This window comes from Lathamus discolor, chromosome Z, assembly GCF_037157495.1.
Source record: "Lathamus discolor isolate bLatDis1 chromosome Z, bLatDis1.hap1, whole genome shotgun sequence".
NCBI classification, from domain to species: Eukaryota; Metazoa; Chordata; class Aves; order Psittaciformes; family Psittacidae; genus Lathamus; species Lathamus discolor.
The window spans coordinates 35,250,922-35,274,748 of NC_088909.1; positions in this window are offsets into that span (position 1 = coordinate 35,250,922).

Consider the following 23,827-nt stretch of genomic DNA (forward strand, 5'->3'; position numbering starts at 1 on the left):
CACGACGTGCTGTGGTATGGAATATCTCTTTGGTCAGTTTGGGTCAGGTGTCCTGTCTCTGCTTCCTCCCAGCCTTCCATCCTCCCTGGCAGAGCATGAGGCTCAGAAAGTCCTTGGTCAGACCAAACATTTGTGTTATCAGCTCTGCTCCCAGGCCTAAAATCAAAACACAGTGCGGCACCAGCTACTAAGAAGGAGAAAAATAAGTGCTACTACTGAACCCAGGACAAAGCCCTAAACCATAATCTCTTGGTAGTCCAGTAGTCCCTGCTGATTTCCTTTAGACTCTTCAGAAGAGGGATTTATGTCACTGCCTTGCCTAACAGTCAGGCACTGAGGACATTTGCTGCCTTTGTGTTATTTTTCCTAAGGTTCCTCTGATGTAATGCAAGGACTAGGAAGGGCAGGTTGCCCTTCACTGGACCAGTGTAGTGTGAGGAGATGTATAGATACCTGGCTCTTCTCTTTCTGCTTGTCTTCAGCAGTTGGCTGGGGCTGTGGGGAAGGCCAGGATGAAAGTGGAGGAAATTGCAGAGTTTTCCTTGTTGAGCAGGATAAGAGGACATGTTGAAATGTCTCTACTACAGGCACCTCTCACATGTTGCTTCCTGGGATGAAGGGAAAAAATGGAGATGTTGACTGGGTTAGCAGGCAGAGGACTGACGTGCTACTTGTTAGCTCCTGCTAGAGACTCTATTACTGCTCCTTTTTTGCTGCTTTACTTTTGCCAGCTGAAATAACATATATCCTGGAGTCTCTTATTTCACAATGCACATGGACCTAGAAACTCTGCTTCCCACTAGCGTGCTAGAAGGCTTTCTTTATCATGGATCACTGAATGTCCCAAATGTACAAGACATTAGCCAGCATCTCCTCCGTACATAACCATTCCCCATGCCACTCTGGCTTCCTCATACTTTATTTAGTGTTGTGCCTAGAATCTGGGACCAAAGGGGTTATGTAGCTTTTTGTTGGAGCTAGAGCTTGAAGTGCCTTTTTATTCTTATTGTTGGGAAGCACCTGTGATTTTCAGAAATACAATCACACTTTCCTGCTTCTGCACCTGCATTATTACTATTAATACTATATTCAACATTTAAACAGAGGTTTTTCATGCACAAAGTGCTTCTCAAACAATTTCAACTCCTCCCGTGCCCAAAACCTGTGTTTAAAGAGCATAAATACTGGGGGGGGGGGGGAGGGAGGGGAGGTAAGGGAAGGAGACTCACACTTAAAAGACAGGAAATGCTAACATGAACCTTGCCACCATGGTTCTGTGCTCTGTAATTATTGTTTATTAATTATTGGCTTTATGCAAGTCCTGAAAATTCCTATGAGGAAGAGGATTCCATTGACCTGGATTAAAAACTAGTTCTTCTTCTGAAAAGCAACATGACAGGAGAGGGATTGCAAGATGGGAGAGAATGCTGTATACCAAGAGCATAGTAGAGTAGACCAGGAAGAGATACTCAGTTTCTAGGTGAAGCTGAAAGCCCTGCAAGATGCCTACTTCCTCTCTATGTCGGCATGCTGTCAATCATTTCAAAATCAAGACAGGTACTTCCTGCACCATTTGATTCCTGTGACACAGTGCAGTTTCATCCTTGCCAAAACATTTTACCAGACTGTTGAGACATCTTAGTTGAGTAGAGTACCCTTCTCCTCACCTGGACAGTGAGGTCCTGTGGTTAACTCATTGAACTAGGGAAACTGCTGAATCCCCAGGGTTACAGAATTTGTTGTTACAAGTCTAATCTTTCAGCAGAAGAAAGACAACCAGGGATTTCTTTCTTTTTCTTTTTTTTTTTTTCTTTCTCTTTTTTCTCCCCTTGTCCTAAAATAATAATTTCTGATTACAGAGGATGCAGAAGAGTGGATTCCCTGGACTAGTAGACTGTGAAAATGACAAACTACTTTGGGCTGACTGGCTTCACTATCTTTCTCTCTACCTCCAGTTTCTTTTTATTCTTAATGGTACTTCAGCTGTAGATGATGTACCTTGCTGTAGATCATATTGATTTGGGCTTAGGTTTGCAGCCATGTGATTAGGCACCTCCTGGATAAAAGCTGTTCTGCATCTCCTAAATAGCATAGGTCCAGAGAGCTTGCTTCTGCTAGCAAAACATTGTCTAATATCTGTCCTCTGCTTGACAGAGGCTGTACAATCAACATAGCTAAGTTTGTAGTTAATTTAATTATCTTTGGAAGTACATGTGAGACAGCAACATATGCAGAGCCGAGACTTTGCACATGTGCTGATTGTCCCCTCCACTAACACATGGGGTCTGCAAAGTTGGACACTTGGTTCTAAGTCGTGGAAGCTGTATTTTCTATTGTACTTTGGCTTTCCTCTTCATGTGTTTGTCTTGCTGTGTCTTCAAGGCAGACATATTAAACAACAGCAGACAACATGTGCAGGCCAGCTCACCTGGTCTTCCTTTCCACTGTCCTCCAGAGAAGGGAGCTCCCAAATTTAGTATCAAACAAGACACTTGCAGGTTGAGGGGGTTAATACATGAGAAATCTGGACACCTGAACATCTAGTAGCAGTGCAGAACATCACTTTGTGACAACCTTGTTTAATGTTTTACGCTTTCAGAGCTTCGGATGCTCTTTTTAGTCTGCTACACTTTTGTATTATGATTAATATTTAATTGTAGTTAAATGTGCTGCATTAGAAATAATTCAACACATTATTTAAAAATAGATTAATATTTTAAATCAGGCTTTGCAGAGGGAAAAGGCTATGGAACAATGTGTGGGGGTGTGCAGAAAAGCTGTGCTAGTTTTTCTGTTCCTTCCAAAATTTTGGACCTGTCAGCTGATTTCATCCAACTTTAGAAAAGGACAGAGGTCTCAAGGAAAGTTTGCTTTAAAGTTTTAATAAACTTAAATAAACTTAAATAAAACCTTCACTCAGGTGAAGGCAAGAGACTCCAATTCGAGTCACCACTAATGGAAAAAGAAAAATAAATTCATACTCAGCCCTCGATTAGAGACCAGAAGGAACTACCCTCACTGTCTTTTCCAAGCCATGGCACAAACTGATTTATACTGGAAACCTTGTTTTCACACATCAGCAGCAGTGTGGTGGATGTCAACTCCCTGAAATTGTTTCAGGTCTTTAGTATCCCTCAAGTTTAATTCTTTTGGTGCTCTTTGCTCTTGTCTTTATTTTTGCCAGTTGTCTTCTGAACTCCGTCTACTTTTGGCAATTCTCATTCTCTATGTCCTAAGTGAAAGATTCTTACCTGGCAGCTGATGGATGGTTCATTGAAACCCAGACAAAAAAACTAGTGTGTTTTGCTTGTCTAGAAAATAATTGACAAAGGAAAGATGCCGACTCAGGCATAGAGTATCTATGATAAAAGCACAAATTGTATGTGCTCCTTTTTCACTTTAGAAGTGCTCTTGTCTTCACTGCGCTCTAAGGCAACTTTACTATTGGCTTGACTACAGGCAAAGTGATGGCCTGAGTGTTTTCTGTTGCCTACATGCAGGGCTGAACTTGCCGTACTCCAGTCTGTTGGTAGAGGTCCTGATTTAATAGGTTTATAAAAAAGTTTCTTTCAGAAGCCTGGAAAGGAGGCAGCATGGTTTCTGTCTGTCATCAGACACAACACCCTGAAAGAAAATGAAAAAGCACTGCACCTGTAAGACAAGGAATCTGATAAAGTGTCTACTCCAGATTAGCCTAGAGGTTTGTTAGGTGGTTATCTTCTTCCAAACAGTCGCTGCAGACACTTAAACTTTTGTTCCAGCAGTGTGGAAAGATCCTTCCTCCAAGATGCCCTCCCAGTTTGTGCCTGAAGTCTCCATTCTGGAGAGGTTTCTTGATTAAAGGTATTTTGGTGGTTAACACAAATCCACAACTAAACTCCATTTGCAGTAATGTATTTCTGCAGCATATGTTTCCCTGGCTTCATATCTAAATTGTCAATACATTTATCTGCTCCTGAAGCTCTCTCCTACACTGTGCTGATTTGCGTAATTTCACTTTCTAAAGTATCATTATCCCCCATTAATAAAGCTCATTAACATGTTCATTAGTGTTATATTTCTGCATCATCCCACTTCAGCTGTTTCCATATATACAACTACTGAAACATATAAATGTGCTGGAGAGTAGTCCAGATCCTTCTCTCCACTTCTCTCAACCCTGAAAGCACCCATGCCATTGCTCCCAAACACGGAACAGGTGAGTCATTACTGCCATATACAAATCGTGTCTTGTCAGAAATAGATTATTTGGTTCTCAGAGAGTTCTTGTCCCCAGTTAAAGCAGGTACCTTCCATTGCCATGGTGGATAATGCAAACCACCAGCTCCTGCAGACCTGGCAGTGTCAGATACCCTCGTTACAATTTGACTCTTTTCAGCCTGGAGAAGAGAAGGCTTCAGGGGGACCTTTAGAGCAGCTCCAGTGCCTAAAGGGGCCACAAGAAATCTAGAGAGGAGCTTTTGACAAGGGCCTGTAGGGACAGGACAAAGGGAATGGCTTTAACTTGGCAGAGGGGAGACTGAGATGAGCTCTTAGGCAGAAGTTCTTCCCTGTGAGGGTGGTGAGGCCCTGGCACAGGTTGCCCAGAGAAGCTGTGGCTGCCCCATCCCTGGCAGTGTTCAAGGCCAGATTGGATGGAGCTTGGAGGAACCTGGTCCCTGCCTGTGGCTATAATGTCACTTCCAACCCAAACCACTCTGTGATTCTATGTATGTGTCTCCACCCGGACTTCCTGTGGGCAGTGATAAACAGGCACTGTGAAGATGGAATTTTTACTGTCCTAAGGTTGATGTCTAAAAACTGACTAAATGATTTTGTCTCTAAAAATAATCTCCGTGAGAGGAACTATGAATGACTGTGACTGCATTAGAATACGGATTAGGTCAGATGAACCTAATTATAGTTAAACCTTTGTGAGTCAAATCAGTTTCTGCATCTGTTCTGGTGCTTCACCCATATATAATACACAGAATGTCTTGCAAAACTGGCATTTATGTTTCATCCTTATTAGTTTCTGAGAACATGAACTGATATGCACCAGAAGATGCCTGAGACAGAGAATACACTGGTCAAAGAGCACCACAGCTGCCCAAAACAGTGGAATGGGACTTCACAGATTTTGGTTCTGCAAAAGACTTGTGTAACTCCAGCTTCAGCTGAGCTGGTATTTGTTTATGCTAAGAAATGAATAGTCTCCTTTTCAAGTTGGTTTATTTTAGCCAGACAGTGTTCCTACATTTATTTATGTTTTTTCTCTCAATAACTGTCATTTCTGTGGTACATTGAGCTATCAAACTGCTCTTCTCAGATTTTCCACATAAACTTGGATATTTGTACCTTAGTAATGCATATCACTGTAGGAAATGTGAGTGAGGATCCCATAATGTTATGTTAACCATTGGACTCTATGATCTTAAGGGTATTTATCCAACCTAAATGATTCTATAATTTTAAGATTCTATGTTGGTGGTTTGCTTTTTGACAAAGTTTCTCATACTCTATTCTTCAGGATAAATAAGCTCAATGAATGCCAACAGTTTAACTCCCAGGCATCTCTACAAAAAAGTAAGCAGTACTCAGCTATAGGCAATAAGATATGCATGTGTATTTTAGAATCATAGAATCCCAGAATGCTTCGGGTTGGAAGGGACTTAAAACTCATCCAGTTCAAACCCCCTTCCATGGGCAGGGACACCTTCCACTAGACCAGGTTGCTCCACACCCTATCCAACCTGGCCTTGAACACTGCCAGGGATGGGGCAGCCACAGCTTTTAATATGAATTTATATAAAATCTATATAAACTTATTTATATAAAATGTATTATTATTTATATAAAATGTATATAATATTTCTATAGCCTTGTATAAATTTAATATAAATGTAAACAACTGACCATTTCTTGGGTCTTCTGGAAGGACATTTTGGTTTAATTCTGTTCACAATTTTTTCCTCAGACATTTTAAAAAATATTAATACATGTTGTAATGAATGGTTAATATGTAACCTTTATAAAGCACAATAATATACCAACTGTCTGTGAGTCTGCACTTGTTGAAACTATATGTGTGAATCAAAATTTATTCTTTTCACTGGAACAAGAACCAGACAAGGCCTGAAATCACCACTGCTTGACTTGTTTGTGATTGAATTTAGGATCTCTGTAGCAGGCTTGAAGTCTGAGCCAGGCTGATTTGGTATAGGGGATGAGGCAGGCCTTGCTGTTAAAAATAGATTTATAATGGTGTTTCCAATTTAATCTCTTAACTCTTAATGTTTTCCTGGACAATAATAGTTCAAGATAGAGTGCATTCACCCTCAGTTCGATCCAGTCCATTTCTTCTGGGAAGCAAAATGTGACTGTTATGAGAATAAAATAAGTACTTTTATTGTGTTGTATTCTCTGTTTTGGCATGGAGCCAGCTGTGTTCAGACATCACAATAACAGAAAAAGGTTTTGTTTATGCTGCAGCAGAAGTGCAATCACTGGTGAAAGTTGTTTGTAGCCAAGTTTTTTTTACTGAAGTCCTGATTGCATAGTTTCCCTCTCGTGCTTAGGGAGCATTGTAAAGTGTTCAAAGACCTACTCAACATTGATCTTTGTGGAAGAATTGGATTAAACTCTTTCTCCTGTGCATGTCTTATGCAGAGGCATCTCAGGACCAAGCTGGGTGAAGATGGGGCTGTTTTTTTTCAGTACAGCTGAATTGATTTGCTTTGCTATTCAGAGGAGTGCCAGGCTTCTCTCCCTGCTCTTAAAAAGGTCAAGGGAAACCAGCATCTGGCAGGAAACTCTGTTTTGTAAAGTGAGTAGTTCTGGTGGGAAGTTGCACGTAGCAGAGTCCTGAGTCTCTTGTTTGGAGGCTGTTATTTCTTAGGTGCTAGATTTAAAGCTGGGAGGACCTCTGGAAGCTGCAGTTTACAGCAATGATGGGTGCAGTCAATTCAGTTTTCAGCATGGGGTCACTGCATCTGCACTGTTACCCTGTGATGAACTCAGGACCTTGTTTTACTATTTTACTGTGGTGCTGAAGCTCACTAGAAGAACTGGCATAATCCCAGTATAGATAAAAAGACTGGTCCAGCTAGTCTTAGGCCAAGCAAGACAGAGAGGAGTGAAGTCACCTTGCCAAAGTTATTGCCTCGGCTTCATAAAGAGATTGTGTGTGCTCAGACTTCTGCACCTCTAGCCAACAGCAATTCTCCTTTTTGTGTGCATCCTTATGGATCATCTGTATCTCTTCTCTGCTTTGTTGAACCTCTGCCTTGACTTTTTCCTGGGAAGTAGTTTTGGCCTTCTCTTCCCCAGGCTGAACCAGCCCAGCTCTCTCAGCCTGTCTCCAGAGCAGAGCTGCTCCAGCCCTCGCAGCACCTCCGTGACCTCCTCTGGACTTGCTCCAACATCTCCATGTACCTCTTGCGTTGTTGCCCCAGAGCTGGATGTAGGACTGTAGGGGGGTCTCCCCAGAGTGCAGCTGAGGGGGAAAATCCCCTCCGTCAACCTGTGCTCATGCTCTGGGTATGGAGCCCAGCACACCAGGGGTTCTGGGCTCAAGTCCACACTTTCATTGTGGGTCATGGGGAGCTTTTCATCATCCATCTCCCCCATGTCCTTCTCCTCAGGGCTGCTCCATCCAGTCTCCATTAGTGCTATGTGGCAAGTCTGAAATTATTTAGGCAGAATGATATACCTGCCAGATATGTCCGCAGAAGTGGACTGCCTACTTTGCTGCCTAGATAGCAGCATGATTTATTAGGAGCAGCATCAACAGTGGTGTGACATTGCTTCATGCAGCAGTGTTGTGGTTTAAAGCCTGTTGACAAGTTGGCCACGCAGTCCACGCTGCCCCCCCCCCCCCCCTCCCCCCCCGCCCTCCTGGCAGGATGGGGAGGAGAATCAAAAGAATGTAACTCCCACGGGGTTGAGATAAGAACAGCCCAGTAACTAAGGTATAACACAAACCACTACTGATATTAGTGATGACACCAATGATAATGATAAAAGAAATAACAAGGGAACAGAATACGATACCACTCACAGAAATGAGCCCGACCGAGCAGAGAGTGCCCTTCCGGGTAACTCTGAGTTACCTCCCCAGCCATGACGTGCTGTGGTATGGAATACCTCTTTGGCTAGTTTGGGTCAGGTGTCCTGTCTCTGCTTCCTCCCGGCTTCCCCTCCTCCCTGGCAGAGCATGAGGCTCACAAAGTCCTATGGCCAGTCTAAACATTTGAGCAGTAACTAAAAACATCGGTGTTATCAGCTCTGTTCCCAGGCTGAAAGTCAAAAACACAGCACTGCACCAGCTACTAAGAAGCTACTGCTGAACCCAGGACAGTATCCACCCCTTATTCCATACCATTCACGTCACGCTCAGATCCCACATTTTCAATATTCCATCGCTCTTACGTATATATCTCCACATACACACACAGACAGAGAGAAAGAGGTAATTTCTTAGCGCATGGACCAATCCCTATAATGCTGCTGAGTCCATTCGGTCCATCATGTCGGGCTCCAACTCTTGTAACAGTCTTTCAGGGCAGGAGAGGCTGTGTGCAGTGTTGGATCGTTGCCTGCTGATACTGATCGTTCCTTCACTGCAGAACTCGTCTGGTTCTATCAAAATTCATTCTCTGTTGGGATGATGGTTGGAGGGAAGTCAGGGCCAGTCGCTGGTGACCTGAAGACATCTAGTTGGTGGGCTACAAAAGTATTACACAGCAGGCAACAGCGTGCAATTAAGTTCATTGGCTGTTTTCCCCTAAAATCAAATCCCCTTGAGGTATACGTCGGACTTTCCCATCTTCCCCCACCACCCACCAAGTATATCCGGGTCCCTGAGCAAAAGCAATCCCACAAGTGGGTTTGCCTTTACCTGAACCAGGAATAACCCAGACTGTCTTATCCAGCAAGTTCTTTATGTGCACCACAGGAACTTTATCCCCTTCTACAGTATGGAAAAGTTCTGACTGGGCTGGGCCAGCCCTGTTGGCAGATCCTCTGGTGTTGACCAACCAGGTGGCTTTTGGTAAATGTGTACCCTATGTTTGAAAATCCCACCACTCGTTGCTCTCAGTGTGGTTTTTAACAGCCCATTGTACCGTTTGATTTTCCAGAGGCTGGTGCATGGTAGGGGATGTGATATACCCACTCAATGCCATGCTCTTTGGCCCAAAATGTCTATAAGGTTATTCCAGAAATGAGTCCCATTGTCTGACTCAGTTCTCTCTGGGGTTCCGTGTCGCCACAAAATCTGTTTCTCAAGGCCCAGGATAGTGTTCCGGGCAGTGGTGTCGGGCACAGCGTATGTTTCCAGCCATCCGGTGGTTGCTTCCACCATGGTAAGCACATGGCGCTTGCCTTGGCGGGTTGGTGGGAGTGTGATACAGTCAATCTGCCAGGCCTCCCCATATTTGTACTTCAGCCATCGTCTTCCATACCAAAGAGGCTTTAACCGTTTGGCTTGTTTAATTGCAGCACATGTTTCACACTCATGAATAACCTGGGCAGTAGTGTCCATTGTTAAGTCCACCTCTCTGTCATGGGCCCTTTTGTATGTTGCATCTCTGCCCTGATGGCCTGAAGTGTCATGGGCCCACCAGGCCAAAACTAATTTACCTTTACGTTGCCAATCTAAGTCCATCTGAGCCACTTCAATCTTAGCTTTATCCACCTGTTGGTTGTTCTGGTGATCCTCAGTGGCCTGACTCTTGGGTACATGAGCATCTACACAGCGTACCTTCACCACCAGGTTCTGCACCTGGGCAGCAGTATCTTGCCACAGTGCAGCAGCCCAGATGGGTTTACCTCTGCGTTGCCCGTTGCTCTGCTTGCATTGCTGCAAACCACCCCCACAGGGCATCTGCCACCATCCATGAGTCAGTGTAGAGATAAAGTACTGGCCGCTTTTCTCGTTCAGCAATGTCCAGGGCCAGCTGGATGGCTTTCACCTCGGCAAACTCACTCGATTCACCCTCTCCTTCAGCAGTTTCTGCAACTTGTCATCGAGGACTCCATAGAGCTGCCTTCCATCTCCGATGCTTTCCCACAATATGACAGGACCCATCAGTAAACAAGGCATACTGTTTTTCACTTTCAGTTTATTATATGGTGTTCCTCTTCAGCACACATCACCTCCTCCTCTGGTGACATTCCAAAATTTTGCCCTCTGGCCAGTCCATGATGACTTCTAGAATGCCTGGACGACTGGGATTTCCTATTCGGGCTTGTTGTGTAATCAGTGCAGCCCATTTACTCCATGTAGCATTGGTTGCATGATGTGTAGAGGAGACCCTGCCTTTGAACATCCAGCCCAGCACAGGCAACCAGGGTGCCAGGAGGAGCTGTGCTTCAGTGCTAATCACTTCTGAAGCAGCTCAAACCCCTTCATAGGCTGCCAGTATCTCTTTCTCAGCTGGGGTAGAGCTGGCCTCAGATCCTTTGTACCCCCGACTCCAAAAGCCGAGGGGTCGACCTCGAGTCTCCCCTGGAGTTTTCTGCCAGAGGCTCCAGGTAGGACCATTTTCCCCGGCTGCAGTGTACAGCACATTTTTTCATCTGGCCCGGTCCGGACTGGTCCGAGGGCTACTGCATGAACTATCGCGTGTTTAATTTGCTCAAAAGCTTGTTGTTGCTCAGGACCCCATTTAAAATCATTCTTCTTCCGGGTCACATGATAAAGAGGGCTTACAATTGAACTGTAATTTGGGATGTGCATTCTCCAGAACCCCACTGCACCCAAGAAAGCTTGTGTTTCTTTCTTATTAGTTGGTGGAGACATTGCTGTTATTTTGTTGATCACATCTGTGGGGATCTGTCTACGTCCATCTTGCCATTTTATTCCCAAAAGTTGAATCTCCTGTGCAGACCCCTTGACCTTATTCTGTTTTATGGCAAAACTGGCTTTCAGCAGGATTTGGATTATTTTCCTCCCTTTCTCAAAGACTCCTTCAGCTGTATCACCCCACACAATAATGTCATCAATGTGTTGCAGGTGTTCTGGAGCTTGCCCCTGTTCCAGTGCCGTCTGGATCAGTCCATGGCAGATGGCAGGGCTGTGTTTCCACCTCTGGGGCAGTCGGTTCCAAGTGAACTGGACACCCCTCCAAGTAAAAGCAGACTGTGGCCTGCACTCTGCTGTCAAAGGAATTGAGAAAAATGCATTGACAATATCAATTGTGGCATACCGCTTGGCTGCCTTTGACTCTAATTCATACTGAAGTTCTAGCATGTCCGGTACGGCAGCACTCAATGGTGGTATGATTTCATTCAGGCCATGATAGTCTACTGCTAGTCTCCATTCTCCGTTAGACTTTCGCATTGGCCATATGGAGCTATTAAAGGGTGAGCGGGTCCTGCTGATCACTGCCTGACTCTCCAGTCTACAGATCAGCTGATGGATGGGAATCAGGGAGTCTCAGTTAAAGTCAAAAACACAGCCTGCACCAGCTACTAAGGAGAAAAAATGACTGCTACTGCTAAACCCAGCACAAGCAGCAAGAGTGGCTGTGATGCTATGAGATGTGACATGAAAGTTATGCAACAGCAGCACACACACATGGCCTAGTGGGACTGGAGATGAGATAAATGACTTAGATTTATACAGGAATTCATGAACAAAGGCATGGCAGCATATTCCTGTAGTCTTCTTGAAGGAGGACCTAAACAGACACATTGATGCCAAAGCATGACTTTCTCCTATGAGACAAAATTGAAAGCCTTTGGGGGAAATTTTGGTAGTATCTTAACAAGATGTCACTACCACTTTGGAGAAGAATTTCCACTGCCCTCTATTGTTCTTACAGTACTTTAACTGTGCTGTGTTAGTGCTGTTCTGTGTGTGTGTGACTGTGTAGCAAAAGACATATGATGGGGAATCATTCCTACCAGTCTATTCACAGGTGCTTCTCAGGCGAATTTATTCTCATCATGCCTTCGACCAAGCTCAAAACCCTCTTGTATTCTCTGCTGCCAGAATGCTCACAGTGCAGCACAAAGAACAGAGAGAAACAAGAGTCCAAGTTTTAGGGAATTCTTTATTTTTGGGGGGGGCAGTTGTATTATTACCAACCTAGGATGTGCTGTCCCTTATGGAGACCTTGGTGCTTAGTGACTTTTGGGAGAAGAACGAATTTCTGAAATTTATAACAGTGTAGGAAGATGTCACTTCTCTCACTTTTCTTACCTCATCTCAGCAGGGATGATAACCTACCACTGAGAATGTAAGTTCTGTGGCCTGACTTCTTATGCATTGCTTGGAAGTCTCCTGGAGGTGAGGTACAAAGATGCACCCCTTCCAAGCCATAATGAGTCATGAGGAAATGCTGGGGTTTCTAAATAGCTGCACTAGGTTGAGAGAGGCTCATACAGTTGGTAAGAAGCCTTTTGGAATTATGGTTTCATTGCTTTTGTCTTCCTCCTGGCAGTGGCACAAATGGCAAGTTGAAGAGCATTTCTCAGTGCGCTTGGATTCATGTAGACAAGACTCAACTAGACATGGGAAAGCAAGAAAGAAGATGGAGAAATTCAGCCATCTGTCAGCATTTTTAATATGAGATTGAAAGAGACAGTTTTATCCTCAGCATTAGGGTTAGGGTTATGCTTAAATTTAAAGTTAGGGTTTGGGTTAGTGTGTTAAGGTTAGGGTCAAATTTAGGGTTGGGGTTAGGGTTAGGATTTAAGGTTAGAGGCAGCGTTAGGGTTTAGGGGTAGTGTTAGGTTTAGTTTTAGTGGTAGAGTTAGGGTTAGGGTTATGTTTTTAGGGTTAGGGTTTGGGTTAGGGTAGGGTTACGATTAGGGCTAGGTTTAGGGCTTGTGGTAGGTTTAGCATTAGGTTTTGGGGTTATGTTTAGGGTTAGTTAGGATTAGTGTTAAATTCGGGATTAGGGATAGGGTTAGTGTTGGATTTAGGGTTAGTGTTAGGTTTTTGGGTTAGGTTTATGGTTAGGGGATTAGAGTTGCAGTTAAGGTTTGGGTTAGAGTTAGTTTTAGGGTTAGCATCAGTGTTTAGGTTTAGGATTAAGATTTTTGTGTTATGGTTAGGGTTTTATGTTTAGGTTTATTTTAGGGATTAGTGTTAAGGTTAGGTTTAGCATTTGGGTTAGATTCTGGTTTTTTAGGGATTAGATGTTAGTGTTAGGGTTTTAGATAAGAAATAATGTTGGGATTACGGTTAGGATTACTTTTAGGGTTTGAGTTTTATGTTTAATTTATTCTTAGCCTTAGGTGTATCCTTAGCTTGATGGTTTAGACTAGAGTTCCTTTAAGGTTTAGGAGTTTGGGGTTAATGTAAGGCGTGGTTAGGCTGTTAAGGTTGGAGTTAGGGTTAGGTTTAGTGTTAAGATTAGGATTTAGGGTTAGAGATCCTGTTAGGCTTTGGTGTAAGTTTTATCATTAGGGTTAGGGTTTGGGGTAGGGTTAGGGTTAAGTTTAGGGTTATGGTTAGTGGTAGGTTTGGGCTTGGTTTAGGGATAGGATTTAATGTTAGGTTTAGAGTTATGGTTAGATTTAAGGTTAGGTTTATTAAGGATTTGGTGTTAGCCTTAGGCTTATGACTCGGATTTGGTCTAGTGTTAGGATTTAGTGGTTATGATTTGGTTCAGGGTTGGGTAGGGTTAGGCTTATGGATTAGTTTTACAATGAGGTGTTAAGGTTAGGTTTAAGGGTTAGGATTTAGATTTAGGTGTAGGATTATGTTAGATCTCTTAAGTGTAGGTTTAAATCTTGGGTTAGGGAAGATCTGATGGAAATCATATTAGATGACAATGTTTAGGCCTTGCTGGGAGTGCAGTCATGTGAAGTTTCTTAGTCCCTCACCTAATAGTATTGTCTTCCCTCCAGGCTGTGCTCTTATGCACTTTATTTCATTTTTGACAATCAAGGCAGACAAATCAAGGTGCATTGATCTATAAACACTGGCAATCTCAGAATGTGTTAGTGAGTTGCCGTTCTGATTCAAAGGGATTATTAGAACAATTTGGGACTATATTCAGAGGCAGCTGCAATTATTTTATCTTCAAGTTCTTATCCCCTCAAAACATCATTACTCACACCAAGTGTTTTTGGTTCTAAGGCCCAGAACAAACAACCTTAAGACATGAAATTCCATTTGTATTTGATTTATACAAGCCTGAAGTCTTTCTATATGATTTCTTTGGTCTTTGTGGGTGAACAAGCTGCTGAGTGCATCTTTGGCTTTAAATTTCAGGTGGATATAAGTCAGTTTTCAGTCAGAGGCTTAGGAAATTATCTGCCATTGTGATGGGCAATGGTTTTGTCTTTTTACTAATGCTACAGTATTGCTTATGGATCTTCCTGTGCTGAGTGTGGTGTTGTGTGTTTGTGTGACAATGTTAACAGCTTATTTTCCTTCCTTTATGTCTATTCCCTCCAAATTCCTGAGCTGGAGATGCTGCAGGATGAGAGAAGGGTTTTCTCACAGGAGATGATAGTATGGAAACACAGAGCTCTGAGCTCTCTGTTCTCAGCACACAAACCTGCTTTGATATGGATCTGGCCCAGTGGTGTGCACTGTGTTTTTCCACTCTGTTTTAGGAACTGTAGTGACAGGACAAGGGGTAATGGGTTAAAACTTAAACAGGGGAAGTTTAGATTGGCTATAAGGGAGAAGTTCTTTACTGTGAGGGTGTTGAGGCACTGGAATGGGTCGCCCAGGGAGGTTGTGAATGCTCCATGCCTGGCAGTGTTCAAGGCCACTTTGGATGAAGCCTTGGATAGCATGGTTTAGTGTGAGGTGTCCCTGCCCATGGCAGGGGGGTTGGAACTAGATGATCTTAAGGTCCTTTCCAACACTAACTATTCTGTGATTCTATGATTGTAAAAGCCATCCTCTTCTAGTTTAAAACTGTTGCCCCTTGTCCTGCCACTACAGATCCTGGTAACCAGTCTCTCTGCATCCTTCTTTTGTATATTGAAAGGTGTCCTTAGAGCCTTTTCTTTTCCAGGTTGAACAATCATAGAATCATAGAATCATAGAATGGTTAGGGTTGGAAAGGACCTCAAGATCCCTGCTCTCAGCCTTTCCTCATAGGAGAGGTGTTCCATACCTCTGGCAATTTTTGTGGCTCTCTTCTGGACCTAATCTAACAGATCCATGTCTTTTACTGGGTAACACAGAACCTGAATCAAGTACTTCAGGTAGGGTCTCATGACAGCAGAGTCGATGGAATAATCACCCCCTTGATATGCTGGCTATGCTTATTTTTACGCAGCCCAGGTTACAATTGGCTTTCTGGGCTGCAAGAACACATAGAATCACAGAACATAGAATAGTTAGGGTTGGAAAGGACAGTAAGTTCATCCACTTCCAAGCCCCTTGCCATGGGCAGGGATACCTCGCACTAGACCATGCCACCCAAGGCTCCTTCCAACCTGGCCCTGAACACTGCCAGGGATGGAGCATTCATGACTTCTGTGGGCAACCCATTCCAGTGCCTCACCACCTCACAGTAAATAATTTCTTCCTTATATCTAATCTGAACTTCCCCTGTTTAAGTTTGAACCTGTTACCCCTCATCCTATCACTACAGTCCCTGATGAAGAGTCCCTCTCTGTAATCCTTATAGGTCCCCTTCAGATACTGGAAGGCTGCTATGAGGTCTCCACACAGCCTTCTTTTCTCCAGGCTGAACAGCCCCGACCTTCCCAGCCTATCTTCGTACTGGAGGTACTTCAGTCCCATGATCATCATCATGGGCCTCCTCTGGACTTGTTCCAACAGCTCCATATCCTTGTTATGTTGAGGACACCAGAACTGCACACAGTACTTCAAGTGGGGTCTCACGAGAGCTGCTGGCTCATAACTGATTTTTTATCTACCATTTGAGTTTGTTCAGTCTGGAGAAGAGAAGGCTCCAGGCTTTCTTGTAACAGTCTTCCAATACATAGAGGGGGCCTACAACAAATCTGTAGAGGGGCTTTTTATAAAAGCAAGTAGTGGTAGGACAAGGAGTAATGTATTTAAACTTTAAGAAAATAGATTTAGATTAGATATTAGGAAAAGGTTATTTACTGTCCCATCCGTGGCAGTGTTCCAGAGCAGGTTGGACGGGGTCTGGCCCAGCAACCTGGTCTAATAGAAGGTGTTCCTCTCCGTGGGACTGGGGATGTCACCTGGCTGTCATGACTCTCCAAATACACTGGAAAGTGGATTAGCAAATAGATCTGCCAGTTCCCTCAGGACCCTGGGACAGATCTCTTCATGTCCCACAGACTTTATTTAGCCTCCTCATACAGTCTCAGATCTGTTCTTCTTCTGTGATGGGAGGGACCTGTTTCCTCCAGTCCTCTCTGAGGTTCAGAGAATTGAGGGGTCTGTTGCATCCCCAGTATGCAACACATCCCTTTTTTCAGACCTGTCAGTTGTCACATCTGACTCCTTTTTTAGTCCTGTATTTTGGGTATCAACATTAAATGAATGCAGAGTCCACTCCATTAACTTTTAAAACCAGACTGGATACTTTAGACATCTATGCTTTTGTTTCAATTTGTGCTGGCATGCAGAAGGGCGACTAATGCATACAAAATAAATACACCTGCACTTGACCTGTGTTCATGAAATTTATCAGGTGAAGTTGCAGTGGTCAATGACAGCACCCAGATAATTTGGCATTATGTGTGGTTTAGCAGCTCCTGTATTGGTGTTCTGGCCCATTCAGGTTGCCAAGTTTTTGTCAACTATAAAATGGCAAAAAATAACCTGCTCATGTAATAGACTTTTTTGCTCTATCATTCTACCCTTAAATTGCACTGTATGTTTACGGCTTTAGAAAGATATATTTGGATTATCATTCTGGTGCAGTATAATTCACCTGAGTACATTTTTCTATTCTTTGTTATAGCTTAAAAGAACAGAAAATGGTTTGAAAGTGAAACTCATCCTGAAGGGTCAAAATACACTTTTCTGGCATTTCTGGTAGTCATAGTCCACTTTTGCTCTACGATGTTGAATTATGTTGCATTTTGGATGTGAAAAACATTCTTCAAGACTAAGAATTTTCTTTTAATCTAAACTTCTCTTTTATTTTATTGTTATTATTTCAAATGTAATGCAAGAGAAAGAACTAATCCTTTTCAATGATCAGCTCCCTTCTGTGCAGCTCCAGCAGTATTAAAACAATCAATTTTCTTTCCTGGTTCTCTTCAGGGTTGACACATAGCTGCTAGGGAAAAATTGTTTAAGATATTATGGTGTTTGATCTTTATTTTAAACGTATACACAGAGACTATATGAAACACTTAACCCCTTCAAATCTTTGCTGATTTTTTTGATGACAGCGTTTTTCAAAACCTGTCTTGGACATAGTTCCTATTCAGTTAGACTCAGGATGGTTTTCAGCTAGAAAAGCAGGCAACTCCACTTAGGTTCTTTATTGCAGAATAGTTACAGTTAAATTTCAGTGTAGTTCTCCTATCCTGGACAGCATGGATGAGGTGACTGCTCAGGGTATGCTGGTCCAGCTTCTAATAACTGTTGGAAATCCTTGTCTAAATAAAGCACTTGGGAATTGCTTGCAGGTGTTAGGCCCATTTTGCAAATTAGCTTCATTAGAATGAAAGCTGATGCACCAGTTCCTGCTTATGGCTTACTCTTAAGAGATAAGAGTATAATGAAAGGGGATGAGGAGGGGAGAGGGAGAGGGAGAGGAGTGTAGGCTATGTCTGAGGTTGCTGAAAGCTCAGATAGAGCTCTGGACTCACTTCCATGGGCCTTAATTTACCTGTTCTCCGGTAGCTGCTGGAGCAGAAGAGCCTACCTCAGCACAGAGAATGAGTATGGCTTCAGTATGGCTCCCTGCAGGGCAGAAGACCCACAGCCACGCTTGCTTGCTGCTCCCTCTTCCACTTCTCTGTACAGCCAAGTGGTACTATGCGACCATTCTTTTCTGAAGAAAGTTATTTATTTGTTGGCATATGCTGTATGCAGACAGCTATTGGTACAAAGAAAAATATCAGAAACCCAAGATAGGCTGGAAATCTGGAAGGACAGAGACCGTGCAGAAATCTTCTGTCTCTGAGAATGGCGTCATCTTCCTGAAACATCTGCCGTGAAATGCTTCTCTTCCACAGCTTGCTTCTTGATTATCCCTTTCTCTGTGTCAGATTTATTCCAGTTTTATTAAACAGAGTACAACTCTTGAGCGTACAAGATTAAATAAGTTGTCAGATTAATAGAAGAGAATGTTTCCATCTCTCAAAACAGGATTTAAAGTATGGAAAAGAAATGTCAGCACTTTTAAGTGCTCTATACTAGAAACATCAGCACTTTAAATTGTGCTATACTAAATTGTAGATTTCATGGGGGCTTCTGCTTTATTAAAGTATTTTTAAAATTTTGCTGTCTCTTTCCAGTACTCTGCTTTGTCCCCATGTGTAGAAGGGGAGGAAAAAACCCCAGTGTTTTTTCATGTCTGTCTGTTCCTGAATATTAGTGTGAATAGGCTTAAATGTGTTCTAATTCCTTTGTGGGCAGTTTATTTCCAGACGATTTAAGAGGGCTGTTACTCAGATTTGCCTGCTGTCACACAGAGAAGAGCTGAGTGTTACTCCTGCATTGTCATCCGCAGATCACTTCGCTGTTGTTAAGGAATGTGAAAGATTTCAAGGTGACTCTGTGGTGATTCCCATGCATACTCCCTCCCAAACACTGCATTGCTGCTACAGCATAAACACCTCTTTCTTTGCATAATCACCTCTTTCTTGACCTCAGGCCAAGCACATCCAGAAATGTGTCAGTGTCAAATCTGTAGGTAATCATACCTACATACCTAATCATACCTGGCTGGGCTGCAGAGCTCTATCTTGGCAAGAAAAGTCATTGAAGCTTTTCTTTTTTTTTTTTTTTTTTTTTTTGTCTGTTTGCTGATGCAACCTGAGAGCTTTTTCTCACTAGGGCAGAATTTCCAATTTCCTGTTTTGCTCTGCCATAGTGCATGAGGGACATACAGAGCTACCTACTTCCATGGATAACTGCAGTCATGCAAAACAGGGCATGACACTGGTCCCAAGGCATCTATGGTAAATGCAACACAAGGCAGGGGCTACCAACTATGCACACGCACTTGAAGCATATTTCCTTTAGTCCTTCTGCCAGCAGTGACAATTTGTGGCTGTATTTCTGTGTGCTCTGCAGAACTGGATCTGTTCATCTGCCCATCCAACATGTTGCTGAACATCACTTCACCACTCCCCCATTTCTGGTGTACATATGGTGCCTGGAAGAAGGATGGAGGAATGAGGAACAATCACTGTGCAGTGACCATTTGCAAAAAGATGTGTCAAAGCACTACTCTTGTTGTTACAGGTCAGGGAGGGTGAGAGAGACATGGACTGGCTCCCATAATACCAGATGCTAGTTTCTGTAGCAGTTAAAACTGTCTTTGGAGCTTTTCCCCTGGAAAAGCCCTCCTGACCTCCCTTTGAGATGGGTCTGGTGAAAAAAACAGGACAGGGATTCACATTGCCCATATTCCACCATAAGTCTCCTTGATCTTCATTCTATTTCATCTAATTATAGGGTTGTGGATGGAAAGTCTGACCTAAATGACCTCTATCTGGCAGAAAAGAAATGGCCAATATTTGTGTTCTTCCTGCTTTGCTGTTCTCTTAGCTTTCATTCTACCATCCACATATCTTTTGCTTACATTTCTGATACCTATGCAGATACAATTCTCTTCTTTCAGTTTCCTGCAGCAAAGCTGTCAGCAATATTTGGTTGTTTTGTTTTCCATATTTCAGTTCCTCATCACAAAGTTACGCTATTTCACTGTTTAAAGTAACACATGCTTTATATTTACTGGCAGAACAGCTATGGCTGCTGCTGTTGTTTTATCAAGTTGTGTAGATGCATTCCCCCTGCTTTTCATGATACTGTATTTTTTTTTCTTTCCAGTGTATTTATTTCCTATGATTAAATAGAGCAAACCAAATACAATCTTTGTGGTAGTCTGCTACCCACCCATCTCTAAAATGAATTCTGCTTATTGACTTGCTCATGTAGAAATTTAACCTTAGTGAAATCTGTAAAACCTTTTTTCTTCTGCAGTGCTAGGGAAACAGTTCATGTTAGACTTAGGTTTAAATTCATCTTTTGCACAGCAAGGACTAATGGTTCTCTCCTCTGAAAATGACATCAGAAATCTGAAAGATACAAGCACACAGTCTCTCATTTTCTACAGCTTTGATTTAGGGACCACTTCTGTCTGTTTGCTTGGTGTGACAGTATCATTCCATCTGTCCTTGTTTTCTGCTTGTTTCTCAGCAGCATATTACTAAGAGGCTGGGGCTTTTTTATTATTATTATTTTTAGTTTAGTGTTTCATTTACTTTTTAAACACCTTGAGGAAAGACTTTTTTTCTTTACACTCTCCTGTCCCTTATGTCTCAAATCTCAGGTCTCTGGATACACTGACTATGACTCAGATTAATGTCACTTCTACATGACCTGACCAGGTTCTTTTAGACAGACCATATGTGGAGGGTGTAATGTTTAACATAACTTTTATTTATCTGAAGACAATTGATGTTACACAGGACTTTTGATTCTGCAGATTGACACAAAATATACTGAAGATACAGATGAAAGTTGCAATTAGCAAACTATAGCAATTTCAATACACAGTTCTATCAGAATACCAGTGTGATCCCCATTACTGATTTCTATAATACGCTCACCATCATGATGCTGGATGTCCTCAGTCTCATCAGGAAGGTATACATGAGTTGAAGCTAGCTCAAGTCCATTGCTCTCTTTGAAATTCTTTTGTTAGTCATTCAGTTTTTATACTGGTGACATAACTTTATATAAAATGAAGGCCACCCTCAAGTCCCCTTTGTGTTGAGATGAAGTCAACTTTCTTTGCAATAGCCAAGCTCAGTCGCATCTCTGAGCTTCATAACCACATCCCCTGTGACCATCTCCTCTTAGCCTTCACGCATTATACTGGTTTATTGTCAGTTACAATTCCCTGCATTGTAGCTTCCCTTTCTGGTGAGTTCTGCACAGCCTCAATGCAGAGAAATATAACTGTTAGAGTTTTCAGCTGTCCTGGTTTTAGACCTGGAAGGTCTGGTTTTGTCTGGTAGCTGGGTTTGACGTTGTGATTATCAGTTGTGAGCAAGGATCCATGAATTATCAATCTTTCACTCCTTTCTCTCTCTGGAACACAGTTCTGCTTAGCCTTCAGTTTGCTGACTTTGGGTGGAAGTAAGGATGCTGACAGAACTACCGTTTTGCTGAGACGGGAGCTTGCAGGGAGGGAGAAGAGACTGAAACATCCCTATAATGATTACCTCTTTCCAAGGGCAGGAGAAATTGTATTTGCCAAGCTGCAAGATGATAGATCTTCAGTTTCACTTCAGGATGTAGGCATTTATTCTTCCTTCTTCAGTTTCTAGGCTTTCCTATGCATGTTACTCCCACCGTCTGGGAGTTTCCCGGTTGAGTAGCAATGCCAGAAGTGCTAGGGACATAGCTCAATCCTTCTTTACTGCAGAGACAGGATTGTCTGGAGGACATATAACAGACTTATGAATGATGTAAACAAGATCTAACATCATAAGCACTGGGCAAAGGTGTTGACTTTACAGTGTGGTGTTCCAAAGTATTAAGGAGACTCTGCTGCATGCCAGTTAGAGCAGGGTAAAGTTGCCTGAAAGAATGAGAGGTGCTGAAATGAAATCAGGAGGGGTTTTGTTTCTCTTGGGACACCTTTTCAGTGGCAGCCAGGAGCAGATTTTCAGCGCCTGTTCCATGTGAAATGTTCACATACAGCCAGGAGAAGAGATACATACCTGTCACCTGCTGGGACTCAATACATTTTTTTTGTACGTCTGTGCTGCTTCTGTTGCTGCTTTATGAGTTTCACAAACCTGTTTGCTATGCAGAACCCCTCAGTAAATGTGCCTGGCTCATGGCAGTCCATTCTCTATCACAGTAGTGTAAAATGGAGAAGGGATCTCACACATCTGCAGAGGGGATGTAAACACTGATGATAAAATTTTAAGGGTACTGGCCAGGTCGTGTAATGAGTTCTGCATGCTTTAACATTCAGATATGACAGTCTTCCCTGACTAGTTGTATTGTATGACTGTAAATTCTATTTCCAGTGTGATTTGTCCCTTAAATAATTTGGCCACAGCAAGCTGTTCAGTGTTAACCCATCATGATATTTTAATGGTTTTCAGGAGGAGTAGAACCTAATCTTGTTGACAGTGTTCTATCTATTACATGTTCTGTAACATATCTAAATCCATGCCCTGGTAGCAGGCTATAATTTTATCTGCAAACTGCAAATTTTATGCTCTTTTTTTAAAGAGAAACAGATTAAAGAATGATAAAAATAACGCAATTTCCCAACAAGAATACAAAATCAGAGCTTAGTTCCAGCTTCATTTCTTTTAATTGCTATGCTTTGTTAGAAAGAAACCATCCTTTAGTGAACCTGAACAAATTGCCAGCCATTTCTGATAATTTTGAAAAAATAGCCAATGACAGCAGAGTGAATTTCACTGTTAAATTTGAGCTGGTTTGGCTGAAAACACTTCAGATGCACACCTGAATCAACCTAAGTTATATTAATTAGATTAATTTCTTCCTTTGGCTATTCAGATTCCTGTTCTCCAGTAAAATTTCTGAAACTAATTAATATAGCACAACCATTGACTGTAATACCATATTTCTGCAGCAGGAGAAAGAAGTATAAATGAAAATTGCTATGACAGTTGCTAGGGCTTAAATGAAATGATTCCTTTATTGTGCAAATAGCGTTGAGAGAGGGAACATGGCAAATTTCAGAAAGCTCTGTGCTGTCATAACACCACCTGGTGATCTATGACAAAAGGAAATAAATCTTAATTAACAATCTCTGGATTCCATAGAGCAGGAAGTTGTTTTTTTTTTTTCCCCCCAAAGCATCATTAGAAAATGAAGCAATACTGACAACTGAAAAAAACCCAGTTGTACAGATTTTTCAAGTATTAGTAACTGTTTGACATTGAAGGTAAAGTCTTAATCTCTAAGACTGATAACTTGAAAGGCACAAGTAATTTGTAGACTTACAGTTATGTCATAATTTTATCTTAATTAAAAAAAACCCACGACAAAACCAAGAAACCCATCAGGGACTACACGTAGTGCCGTGTTCAGTTTGTTCAAACAGAGAAAGAGCTGCTGGGGAACAGCAAGCATGGTATCTGAGAACAAGTTCTGTTTATCCCAGGAAAGGCCATGGTAAAGCTTCTGTGGTCTAGACAGCAAGATATTGCAGACTGCTGCCTGGCAGGAACAAGCTCAAACTCCCATTGTAATCTTTTGGAAGTGGACAATCATGAACTAAGAGGAAGTCTCTCATCACCTGGCTTGTGACATTTCCCCGTCTCTGGAAATTAATGAGTGAATCAAGCCTATGTAAAAGTGTAGCTTTGCACAGATTTCAGTTAGACATGAATTTTTCAGACGTATACTTTTGTAACACATGATTCTGTGTGTGATCATTACTCTTTTCAACCCGACTGACTTTAGGAACCGGCAAGACAAGGTGAAGCAATTGTATTATAACATGTATGCACCAGGTCTGATTAACACAAATAGCTTGAGGACCCTCAAGGGCTTTAAAAGCACTACCAGATTCATCAACAGATCTTTTCAATTGCATGTCACTGTGACTTGACTACTAGCATTAGCTATATGATTTTAATCCCATTTCATAAAATCACAGGCTGGTTTGGGTTAGAAGGGACCTTAAGGCTCATCCAGTTCCAACCCCCTGCCACGGGCAGGGACACCTTCCACTAGACCAGGTTGCTC